Below are 12,780 nucleotides of genomic sequence, written 5' to 3'. Positions count from 1 at the left end.
AAAACAACCTTTTGCCGTTGCTTTAAAATGTAGTTGCTTATAAGATCAATTGAACAATAAATACCTAAATCCAGATTAATAGGTAAAATGTAAATTGTGTTTGCAGGCGTCCAGAAGCGTAATAGCCATCTCCAGCCTGCAGCCTGACTAATTGAATTGCTATCGATAATATGCCACCTGAACAGACATCTTTGCAGTGAGACATAGGGTTATTGTAAATGACCTGTCATGGGGGACATTGGCCGGCTCCATATTAAAAGCGAGGGATCCTGTTTCCTACAGTGCTGAGCACGGCTGGAGCGCAACTCGGCCTTCTGTACGGGAACAACTTAAGTCGTAGGCCTCAGGTGCCCTGTTAATTTACTTACTGGCAAACATTAATTGAATCCAATCAATACTGCCAGCTATAAAGTAAAGGGAATTTTACAGAATATTAATTGCGGAATGTTATGGATATTTGGAGAGGCCGGCGGAGACTTTAATTATCACTGAAGGGAAGAAAATTATTGTAAGTATTAAATATATGCATCACTTTCCAAGCACTTCATACATTAATACACATTCCATTTATTCCTATTAAATAACATGCGGACAGTAATTAGTCCTACATATAACATAATAAATCATACTTCCTTCAAGTCTACGCTATAATTTGTAATCCAATATTCCTGGTGGGCTTAACCAATTTGATTTGATAGAAAATAACTGGATACATTATCCCGTAGACCTTGTGTTTTCATGTTTTTTTTTTTTTTTTTTATTTAAGAAAATTTATTTATTAAAAATATTGTTTTTCTGTGAATTTCTTTGCACTTTTTTTTTTAATGGAAAGGGGTTGGCAAGGAAATTACTTAAAAAAAAAAAATTAAAAAAAAATAGAACGGTGTAAAATATAAAAAATTTTCAAAATCTTTTTATCTATCCCTGTCTCCCTTTCCAATGTTTGCAAGGTCTTCTAAAGATTTATTCACACATCCGTTTTTGCAATGTCTGTCAAGTGACCATTTTGAGAACCCATTGATTTCAATGAGTCTGTTTACGTGTCTGTTTCTGTGACTGATCGTTTTTAATGGCTGACGTTCTCTATCGTTGTCCAGTCGAAATCAATGGATCCATATTATGTCTGTTAAAAATGGATGAGTGGGTTGGGTAAAAAAAAAAGAAAGACTGGTAAAAAACTGATTTGAAACAAAGCACACATCAACAATGGAACAGGTGTTAGACTGGAGGACAACCTTTCTCCTTCTCTCCGTTTTCCCATGGATAATCCAAACTTGTGGTTTCCTGTTGGTTGTGGCCAGGTCTGTTGTCCCCACTTGTGGAAATCCATGTCACCTCTTTCCATGGCTGAATGCCTCCAAAACAGTCTACATATTCGGCAGATGGAAGACATGATCGCTGAGCTCAGCCAGGGTGATCATGATCATCAAAAAGTATGGCTCCTATGGAACAACTTTTACTACTCTTCCACCTTCCACTCTTCCTTTTCATGCCCTACCTCCTTGACCTCGATCTCTTGCCCTACTTGCCTTTCTCTTCTCATCTTTTCCTTATCTTTGACTGTTATTTGATATATTTTACCTTGTTTATTGCAGTTCTGATGTACCAGAGTTTATGACCCCTACCCCTGTCTCATTTTGTTCCCCTACCACATGTCTTCTTCTCCAGTGGGGTTGAGCCGATCTTGAAATTTCAGGATCGTTTTTAAAATCTGATTTCCAATCATTTTCCATTTGAACCCGATCCCAATTCCGATCCCAATGCAAGTCAATGGGATTTTTTTTATTATTGAAGATCAGATTTTAAAAACGATCCAATTCACTACACATTGTGTAGTCGAAAAATTGTTTCAATTTTTGGACTCCACGCTGTGTAGTGATTTAAAAAAAAAATCCCCCCTGGTGTCCTCTTACCTGCACAGATACGCTGCCGCTCCCAGTTCTTCTTGGTCCAGTCTGGTCTTGGTCTCTCCTTCACAGGCCTTCAGAGCACCACCACCTTCCTAGGCTAGTGATAGAGATGATGGGAGTAAGCAGGGCTTGTTGTAGCTTAGGAGAGTGTGGGCGGGGAGATGTGAGTGCATCACATCACTCATCACTCTCATCTCCCAGTATCCACCCACACTCTCCTAAGCCACAAGCCCCGCCTTCTCCCAGCATCTCTACCAGACTAGAAGAGGGCAGCGGCAGCACTTCTGTGCAGGTAAGTTGAGCGATAGTAGATAGACAAGTCAATGTACAGTAGTATCTATCTACTCATGAATTTGCCTCGTCTTCGTCACAGCAGCGCAGCACACAGTGATTTACCGCAGCCTGCCACTCTTCTGCTTCGTCCCTGTTTTACCGTATATTCAGCTGAGAGTGGCAGGCTGCGGTAAATTCATAGGAATGAATGGACGCAGCCGGCACGCCCGGCTGCATCCATTCATTCCTATGGGTGCTAAGTTTTTCCCACAATGATTGGCCAGTAGCCAAGCATTGTGGGAAATAACCTCCGATCTCGATCCCGCCCAAAGAGATCGGGATCGTAATTCCGATCGCGATCGTGAAATTTACTCGATGGCCGTTCGGAATCCGAACATTTGTGATCCCGATCACTCAACCCTATTCTCCAGCTTACCTCACCCGCAGTCCCTTCCATTGCCTTGTAATAGTTGCTTTACTCCCCCCTTGTTTCCCTTTTCTTTGCTCTTGTAGTATATTACTTTGAAAAACTTTAATAAAACTCTTTCATGGAGAAAAAAAAAAACAGATGCAAAACCTTAAGTCCATCACAAACAGCTAGATTAATTATTTTACAGAATTTATGTTTTTTAACAAACGGATATTTACAAAAATGTTGCATTTTGTTCTTTGTTTGTTTGAGCATGAAAGAGATTGGCCCGGGAACTTAAAATTTTTTGAAAAAGCTTGAGAATGCTTTGATATATTAAAGTCATTCATCTTCCCCTATTGATCCCGAATATCTCTTGTTCTAATGTCTCCAAAATCTCCTTATGGTTTCCTTTCCCTACTCTCTTGTTACCCAGAAAATGCTGCTGATCAAATTTGATTTTATATAAAATAATTAGATTAATTATCCTATAGAGATCTTGTAAAGAATAATCCGTACGTTCCTCATTGATCCTCTGAATCTTCTGTTCCAAGGTTTTCTTATGGTTTCTGTTTCCTGCTGGAAATGTTGCTCTACAAATCAATGGATGTGGTTTCACATCGATGTGACCAGTCAGTAGCTGAGTGGTCAGTCTCCATTGTGTCGTTTAGGAGCGGGAAGCATAGATGGGTAAGGGGCTAAGGCTGAATCGGAAGGGGAGCAGGTTGAGATCAGTGATATTGATTTATTTTAGCATTTGTTACAATTCTCAGTTTTTTTAGTTTTTTGTTTTAACAAATCTTAATTGTTTTAAGCCACCAGAAAGGAGGACATGGCGATTGCTTTCCCATTCACATCTGTAGAGCAATACCCAACCCCATCTAAACCCGCACTAAGAGTGAACCCTCACATGGGTTACAGCCACTCCTGACATACTGTTACTGTAATTACAATTACATGATACTTACCTGGTGACTAATGTAGTTCCTGGGACCTGTTCTTGCGCGTCTTCTATTTTGCTCCCCGGTCCTAGGGGCATCATAACAACGGTTTCGGGAGCAAAATAGAAGACATGAAAATTTTGGTTTTAAGGGGAAACTTCACATCCAAAAAATGACAGAAAAGTGTATGACTATAAGATTATAAGATGATGACTTTGTTTGACACACTCCAGGGGGGCTTGAATCTGTCACATGGGTTTATGTCCTTCTACAGGAACAAGTCATCACATCACTAATCAAAGCAACCATAAAGCCACTCATTGAACTGATAAGGGCTCGTTCACATCTGCGTCCGGGACTCCGTTCTGCAGGTTTCCGTTTCCTGCACAAAACTGGGGCAGGAGACGGAAATCTAACGGCATCTTTCAAACCCATTCATTTGAATGGGAGTGAAAAGTGTCCGGCCGTGAGCGCCGGTGAGCGTTTTATGCTCTCCGTGGCGAAACCGTTTTTTTTTTTTAATTGGACACAGAGTCAGACATGCAGTACTCTGTGCCGCGGAGAACTCAAAACGCTCTCCGACGCTCACGCCCCGACTCGGCATGACAGGTTTCTGTCTTCTGCCGGCAGAAGACGGAAACCTAATACGGAGTGCCGAACGCTTGTGTGAACCCAGCGTCAGGGCCTTGTGAACTGATGATTTGTTTGTACCAATTACCATCTACTCTCCCACCAAACATTCTATTCCTATGTGTCTCTTTTTGCATAAATACGCATCCTTCTGAAATTGTGTTTAAACTACGCCTGAGGAAGAGGCCGAGAGCCTCAAAGCTTGCAATCTGTCATCATTTCAGTTAGCCATTAAAAAAGGTATCAACTACTGAAGACTCCTAATTAAGGTTGAGCCGATCTTGACTTTTCAGGATCGATTTTAAAATCCGATTTCCGATCATTTTTCATTCGAACCCGATCTCGATCCCAATTCCAATCCCAATGCAAGTCAATGGGATTTTTTTATTAATCGGAGATCGGATTTTAAAAGCAATCCTACCCCCTGGTGTCCACTTACCTCCAGAGATGGCTGGTCCGGTGCCCTGTGCCTTCATTCTTCGCCTCGCTGCTGCTCCATGCTGCTTTTCTTCCTTTGCTGCCCCCTCCCTGCCAGGTTAGGAGAGTGTGGGCGGGTTAGGAGAGTGTGGGCAGGTACTGGGAGGGGAGACGTCACGTCTCCCCGCCCTGTACCCGCCCACACTCTAAGCCACAAGCCCCGCCTACCTAGCGCTGTAAACACTAACCTGGGAGGCGGGGCAGTGAGGCAAGAAGAAGGAGGGCAGTGGAGCAGCCATCTCTAGAGGTAAGTAGCTGCTAGAGATTTAGTTTAGCCTTCCATTCGAATGAATGGAGGCAGCCGGCGTGCAGGGGGTTAAGCCTGTGTGCCGGCTGCTTCCATTCATTCCTATGGAACTGCAGCGGAGCCTTCACACTGAATATAGATCGTATACTCAGTGTGAAGGCTAAGCAATGCATTGTGGGAAAAATCACTGATCTCGATCCCACATAAAAAGATCGTGTTCGGAATTCCGATGGCGATCGTGAAATTTTCTCGATCGCCGATCGAAATCCGATCTTTTCCGAACACGATCGCTCAATCCTACTCCTAATTTTTTTATATTCCAAAAAATGAGTCCAGTGAACACTTTCCAGATGTCAGCCGATACTCGTATGTTGCATGTATTGCCGCATATTGCACCCAGCACAGCAGCATCAGCCGGCACGTAGTAGTCTACAGAGGTCCAGCCATCAAACCTTTCTTTCCCTGACAGCTCTGGCCGGTGTATGGTCCCTTTAGATGATCATATATTATTAAGTAATAAGGTTAGCAAACGCCAACTGATCATGCCGTAGCTAAGCAAGTCTCACTTGTATTCATAGGTAAAAACAGAAATGTTCACGTTCCGTAGATTATTATTATAGGTATCAGACATGACATGTGATTACTTATTAGATCTCACTGAACAGCACCAGATGTTATAGATTTCAATTTTATTGAAGTCTTTAAAAAAAAATCAGCGCTATCAGACCAGGATTATCCTGGAGGAGGCCATGGCTGACAGCTCGCCATATGAATACAGCGGGGATAACCAACGGGTGGCCAGACAACAGATGTTGGAATCTGCATCAAATTTTTGTTCTCCTCAAGCATTTCTCAAGTGATTAGAAGATATTTGTTTAACCCCTTATGAATTAGGCCAGTTTTTGCTTTAAGGTCCCATAGAATTTTTTTCTCTCTTATGTTATGTCAGCCATGATACTATTTAAAGGTTTTTTGGGTGTAGAAGATTAAAGGGATCCTATCATTCAGAAGTAATTTTTTGTCCCTAACACGTCGGAATAGCCTTAAGAAAGGCTATTCGTCTCCTACCTTTAGATGTCTTCTCCGCGCTGCCGTTCCGTAGAAATACCGTTTTTCACCGGTATGAAAATTAGTTCTCTCGCAGCAATGGGGGAGTCCCCAATGCTGCCAGAGAACTCTCCAGGACCGCCTCCATCTTCTTCAGGAACGTCATCTTCCTGTGTCTTCTTCCGACGCAGGCTTTGAAACTTGTAGGCCTCGGGAAGAGCCTACTGCGCATGCCCTGCAGCCACAAGAAAAATGGCCGCTACACGGTAAGTAAGCAGCCATTTTCTTGTGGCCTGTGGGCATGCACAGTCAGCTCTGCCCGAGGCCTACAAGTTTCAAAGCCTGTGCCGGAAGAAGACACAGGAAGACCACATTCCTGAAGAAGATGGAGGCGGTGCTGGAGAGTTCTCTGGCAGCCTTTGGGACGCCTCCAGCGCTGTTTGAGCGGCGGGGCCCGCCCCCAGTGCTGCAAGAGAAATAATTTGCATACTGGCGAAAACTGGTATTTTTACGGAACGGCGGCGCGGAGAAGACATCTAAAGGTAGGAGACAAATAGCCTTTCTCAAGGCTTTTGATAGATCACATCCTTGTCCACTTTTTTAGTATGGCCTATGACCAGCCGCAATATCAATGTATAGAATCTCCCATAAAATAGTGAGGGAAAAAAAGAAGCTTTAAAAAAAAATTTTTTTAAAGTTTTAAATCCCTCCTTTCCCTAGAATACATATAAAAGTAGAAAATTACTATTAAACACATACACATTAGGTATCCCTGTGTCTGACAGTGCCTGGTCTACTGAATATAGGGGATCTGCAGTGCTCCTGTTCCGTCAGGAAGGGGTTAATAGGAGCACTGCAGATCCCCTATATTCAGCCAGGCTGAGTTCCAAGTGGGGGAAAAAAACAGTCCTCAAGCTCAGGGAAGGGGCAGACAGACAACCAAAACACCCCCTCCCCTTCCCCAGCACCTACTGCACCCAAAAACTCCGACCATTTTAATTTTTGAAATTTTCCAGTAGCTGCTGCATTTCCCCCCTCGGCTTATACTCGAGTCAATAAGTTTTCCCAGTTTTTTGGGGTAAAATTAGGGGAGTCGGCTTATATTCGGGTCGGCTTATACTCGAGTATATATGGTATATTGTAAAAGGAAATGTGTTTTTAAGTAAATTTAAAAGGGTAACTAAAAAGAGTTGCCTCCCCATTTTCACTTTAGGAAAGGGTTGACTTTTTGAGATAAACCTTTAGGAGGAATATCCTGTAACAGTGTCAAACACACACAAGTAGACATAGGAGAAAGCCAAGGGAAAGTTTAGCAGAGGACACCAAACAACTTGAAGCTGAATCCGTGAGCAATGTTTACAATAATTCTAAGACTTCTACCGCGGGAGTCCTGTTTACCGCCATGTACTTTGTAGGAATCGTACATTTGGAGCTAGGTGGTACGTCCTGTTCCATGTCAAAGAAAAATGTTTATATAGATTGTAACTATACGGCATTTAGCAAAGAGAAGAACATTAACTCCGAAAGGCTTTTTACTTACAATTCTAACATACAAAGTTTGAGGATAATTTTTTTTTTTCCATATGAGCTGTAGATTGTCACCATTTAGCGCATATTGTGTTATTATGTCACATGCTGTTTTAAAAAGTTATGAATTTTCTGACCAATTTTGTAAGCCGCTAGTTTGTGCCAATTTTACCCTATACAAAGCCCGCCAACTTAAATGGTTAATGTACAATATAGCGCTCAAGTCAGAATGCTACTTTAATCTGTTCAAGTTGCAAAAATCTTCTGATCGGTGCTGTCACCGTCAACATTTTGGTGTTTATCCAAATCCATTTAAAGCCGGGTTCACGCAGGGTTTTTTGGTCCAGAAGCTGAAGCGGAGGCCACCTCAGTTTCCGGACCAAGAAATGGGTAGTTGCGACGGGTAATCGCGCACTCCGCTCCAGATTAGGCCCAATGAATGAGGCTCAGGGAATCCGCCTGAATAATGAAGAATGGAAGAATGAGCATGTCACTACTTTTTTTCCGGGACCCGGAACAAACGGCTCCCGGAAAAAAGAGTTGACTGGTTCCCATTGATTTGGCCTTAAAATCCTGACCAAAAAACTACATGTGAACTCAGCCTAACCATTCCAGCCCTATGTCTATTAGGGTCTACAAGCCAAGTGGGAGGTAACACCATGGTTTCTTTGAAGGTGTCAAGGGCAAACCTTATGAGATTCGTTTCTTCTTCAGGCCTCTGATGTCTTACACCCCAGGGTCACCTCTCCATAGTCACTGGGGGCGTGCTGATGTAATGATGTTGGGTCATATGGTTATGACATCACTGTATCCCACAAGACCACTAAAGCCAAGTCACAGGTCTCAGGGTGACCCAGGAGTCAGAGGTCAGAAGAGAATTCCAGGGAAACACCTGATGCCAAGGAGAGGTGAGACAAGGCGCCCCCGAGTATGGGAGCAACTTAGGAGCATTACACTGTGTGGGGTGAACTAAGGGGGAATTATAGTATTTGGAGACACTAAGATGATAGTGAATTTACTGTGAGTGGAAGATGAATTTTAATAGGTGCTTGTTGATAGTGGTTGGATTTGAAGAATACGATCATGTAACCTTCAGGGTGTATTCACACAGTTCTGCGGCAATTCAATCTGCTAATAAACTACAGGAGGTTTTTTTTTTTTTCATTTTACAATTTAAGCAAATTTATTTAACATGTTTCAAATGTAAATTTAAAAATGTTCTTTAAAGACATCTAAAAATTTGCTTTTTCAATCTTTCGGTAAAAATTATTTAGTAGGTGCTATCCATAAATTTGGATAAAAAATTTTAAGGGTGCCCTGAGTCTGAGTGAGTTATAAAACTCTGGTATAATCTTATCATTAGCATCTCTCTTGATGCATCCTATCATTTTATTGCCTAGCACTGGTTGCTAAAGTTAAACAGTTACAGTTCTTCAAAATTTCCAAATCTTTTTTAGCAAATTGTGTTTCTTCAACCCACGTACATAACCTTACATTCATCTACAGCAGGGGTCCCCAACCACCGGTCCGCGTACTGGCGGCGAGGAGTCAGCAGCTGCTGTGGAGCCGGTGAGTGCCCGGGGTTGAGCCAGCTCCACAGCACTGACACTTTGTTGTTGCTCATCGGGATAAGGTGAGCAAAGTGTGGGGTTGAGCCGGAACCCGCTGTATGTCCGGGATTCTAGTACTATGCAGGACATGCAGCGGGTCTTGGCTCCACCCTGCACTCGCCTACCAAACTTTGGGCAACTACATTACACGTGACTTGTCCCTGTGATGTGTAATGTAGCTGTAGTGAGGCTGTAGTGAATAGCAGCATTAGGAGTGATATCCGTCATCAGTAGCCATCTTCATAACTGTGTCTGTCATCAGTAGCCATCTTCATAACCTGCAGTGTCCGTCATCAGTAATCTACACCCCCAGCGCTTAACCCCGCCCCAACCACACCCATTCCCCACCCCCATCCACACCCCTTCCCGCCTCCACTGAGCCATAGAAAAATTGACTTGCTGAAACTAGTCCCTGGTGGAAAAAAAGGTTGGGGACCACTGCTCTACAGTACATGTAACTCCATTTACCATTTCTCCAGCTTTCCCAATTCCCTCTATGCGGATTAATTTGCGTCTTGATATCCTATGCAAATTCTATTCCATAAACTCTCTACAAGGTCATCCATAAACTAAATATTAAAAAGATACGGCCCCACACCTGACCCCTGTGATACTCCACTAGTAAACGTGCAAGTCCTGTGATTACATCCCCCGCCCGGTAATGATAAGAAGATAACACCACTCATGTTGTCCACATCTAGTCTATACAAAATAAGCAAAGAGACTATAAAAAAAGGTATGTTTATAATAAAAACCTGATTTAAATATGTCACTTTCTCTGATACTTTCCCCGTAAAATTGTTGTTAACTGCAGATAATTACTAGGTCAGTCCGAGTGGCGGCAGCTGGAAAACCGGTATTATCACTTCACTGTGCAAATAGCTAGTTGTCAGGTGCGCTATTGTAGCTGTCAGATTTCGGGGTCTAGGACAAAAAAAATTTAAGGGCTTAAGCATTAGAATGTAAAAAACGTGTCCATCAAAAGAATACATACATGCGAAAGGAAACAAAACCTTACAGGCTAATGCGATTTACGTCCTGGAAGTGTAACCGATTCATTGCAGGGTTAAAATAGAAACGCACCGGTTATTACTTAGCTGAAATTCACGGTTTTGCCAAATGCACGGGCAGATTTAGGAAAAACATGTCTGACATGTCTACCCGAAGGTAAAATACTATCCCTGTGCCGTGTCCTGCTCTGTATGGTTCTTTGGGTCGGTTTACACTATCTTATGGTCGGGTCACACTAGCTTATGTGTTCCGTCCAGAAGGAGTCCGCATGAGGACGGAATACAAGCGCCACTGCAAGCGCTGTGCAGTTAAAGCGCACGGACCCCATAGACTATAATCATTCGTGCGGGCAGCACACGGACCCCGTTATAGTCTATGGGGTCTGTACGCTTTAACTGCACAGCGCTCCTCCTAAACACTCTCCTCCTGCTACTCGTGGACTTGGTGACTCTCCTTTAGTTGAATAGTGATTTCCCCTGAAACGAGCATTTTTTCCCATAGACTGTAATGGGATTCCATATTTGATCGAGTAGTCGAATATTGAGGCTCTACTCGAAATGAATCTCGAATATTTCACTACTCGCTCATCTCTAGTTATTACACAGAGTTATACTAATACATACAGAGTTACAAAAATTTTAGTTGCCACTTCAGTCTCGCTTCTGAGACTGCCCCAAAAACAGATGCAAACACTCACTTTTTGGTGGATAGGGGGAGTCCTTTTTTAGGCCAGGTTTACACCTGCACACAGATTCTGTTTGGGGATTTCACCACCAAATCCGCTTGTAAAATGCAGTAAGAAAAGTCCTGCACGTTAGGCCGGGTTCACACGGTGTTTTTTGGACCGGATTTTGAAGTGGAGGCCACCTCTGAATCTGGTCCAAAAAATGGCTAGCCACGACTGGATGCCGGTGCACTGCATCCAGTCCACCGGCATCCAGTTGTGGCATTCTGCTCTGGATTAGGCCCAAATGAATGGGCCTAGTTGGGAGGGAGTGTTGCGCCTCGGACAGCTGTGGCTGAATCAGCATCAAGACAGAGCACGTTGCTTCTTTTTTTCCACGAGCCAAAACTATTAATTCAATGGGAGGCGTTTTTTTTTAGCCGGATTCTGAGGCGGATTCCATGTCAAAATCCAGACCAAAAAACCCCATGTGAACCTAGCCTTAGACTTTTCTCTCTGCCTTTTTTGGGGAATTTTTTGCAGTTTGAATTTTTGTTTTTGGGTCCCTAAGTGGAGCCCCAAAAAAGAAACTGGGCACAGCTGTGAACCTGACATTAAAAGGGTACCTTATATACTGTACTCGAGTATAAGCTGAATTTTTAAGCACAGTTCTTGTGCTGAAAAAGCCCCCTTCGGCTTATACTCGAGTCAAGCAAAAAAAAATAATTAATTTTTGAAATTTTCCAGTAGCTGCTGCATTTCCCCCCCCTCGGCTTATACTCGAGTCAATAAGTTTTCCAAGTTTTTTCTGTTAAAATTAGGGGCCTCGGCTTATACTCGAGTTGGCTTATACTTGAGTATATACGGTAATCACCAGGACAGATTCAATATCCCAGGATGGTTTCGCAAAATTTAAAACAAATTCAGGACAGTTGGGAAATATACACAGTTATAGTAAAAAAAAATAATTAAAAAAATCTGACATTTATGCGTCAAAATAAGATATTTTCTGATAAAAATCGTCAGAAATTTCAGATTTGCAACTGGTCCCCTCCAATCCCCACCACCCACATTTTGGATAAGTCAAATAAGGGGGTTGTCATTTTGGGGGGGGTAAACAACAATTTGTGACTTCTTTTTTTTTAATGTAAATTGTGAGCCCACATCGAGCTCACAATGTACATTTTTTCCCTATCAGTATGTCTTTGGAATATGGGATGGAAATCCATGCAAACATGGAGAGAACATACAAACTCCTTGCAGATGGTTTTTTGCCCTTGGCTGGATTTGAACACCAGGACTCCAGCGCTGCAAGGCTGCATTGTGGCTCCTACAAAAGTTGTGACTTTTTGACCCCAAACAACTGTCATAGAGGGAATAAACTATAACCCCATAAGTATATATTAGAAATCAAACCGAAAATGAAAATTCCAAATTCACCAAGTTATATTTCAAGAGTCTCCGCTAAAAACTTAAAGGAACTTAGACTGATGTGACATCCTCCCATTCAATAGACGCCCCGCCAGTGTTTATATTACATTTATCACACTTATTCCACTCCACTGATAGGTTTCGATTTTTTTTCGGCCATAACATTAAGGCCCGGGTAGATGGATCTCGATGATAGAGGAACAATAGGTTTTAAGTAATTCTATTTTATTGTGCGATATGAGAGACAGGCAGCAGGAAAAATAGTTTTCAAGCCACAATGTAAAATAACTAGCTATCAATCTGCAACCCAAAATCCTTTCATTTGTACTACCTTAGCCTGCAGATCCAATTATCCTCCAACATTTGCTGCTCAACCATGCTGAGATTATTCACCAGCCCTCCAGTTAGACTATAATAAGAAGGTCTGTGGGCACATTTATACTGCGAGTAATAGGATATGGATGTTAGCATAGCAATAATCTTACTTTGCTGTAAAATGCCTATCAATTATTTGCCCCAATTTCCATAGAGTATCACACCGAACATTTTTTTTTAAAAAAAAAATTTATTATTTAAAAGACGTAATATATCTTGAGAACTTTA

General features: G+C 42.3%; 1 protein-coding gene across 1 annotated transcript in view; it reads right to left on the bottom strand.

The window, feature by feature from the left end:
• Positions 1-12,780, bottom strand: part of ROBO1 (roundabout guidance receptor 1) — an 893,061-nt gene that overhangs the window by 843,362 nt on the left and 36,919 nt on the right. The window lies entirely within an intron of this gene.

Source organism: Leptodactylus fuscus, chromosome 2 (genome assembly GCF_031893055.1).
Source record: "Leptodactylus fuscus isolate aLepFus1 chromosome 2, aLepFus1.hap2, whole genome shotgun sequence".
NCBI lineage: Eukaryota > Metazoa > Chordata > Amphibia > Anura > Leptodactylidae > Leptodactylus > Leptodactylus fuscus.
The sequence above is the reverse complement of the archived record's forward strand: the minus strand, read 5'-3'. Positions and strand labels throughout refer to the sequence as shown.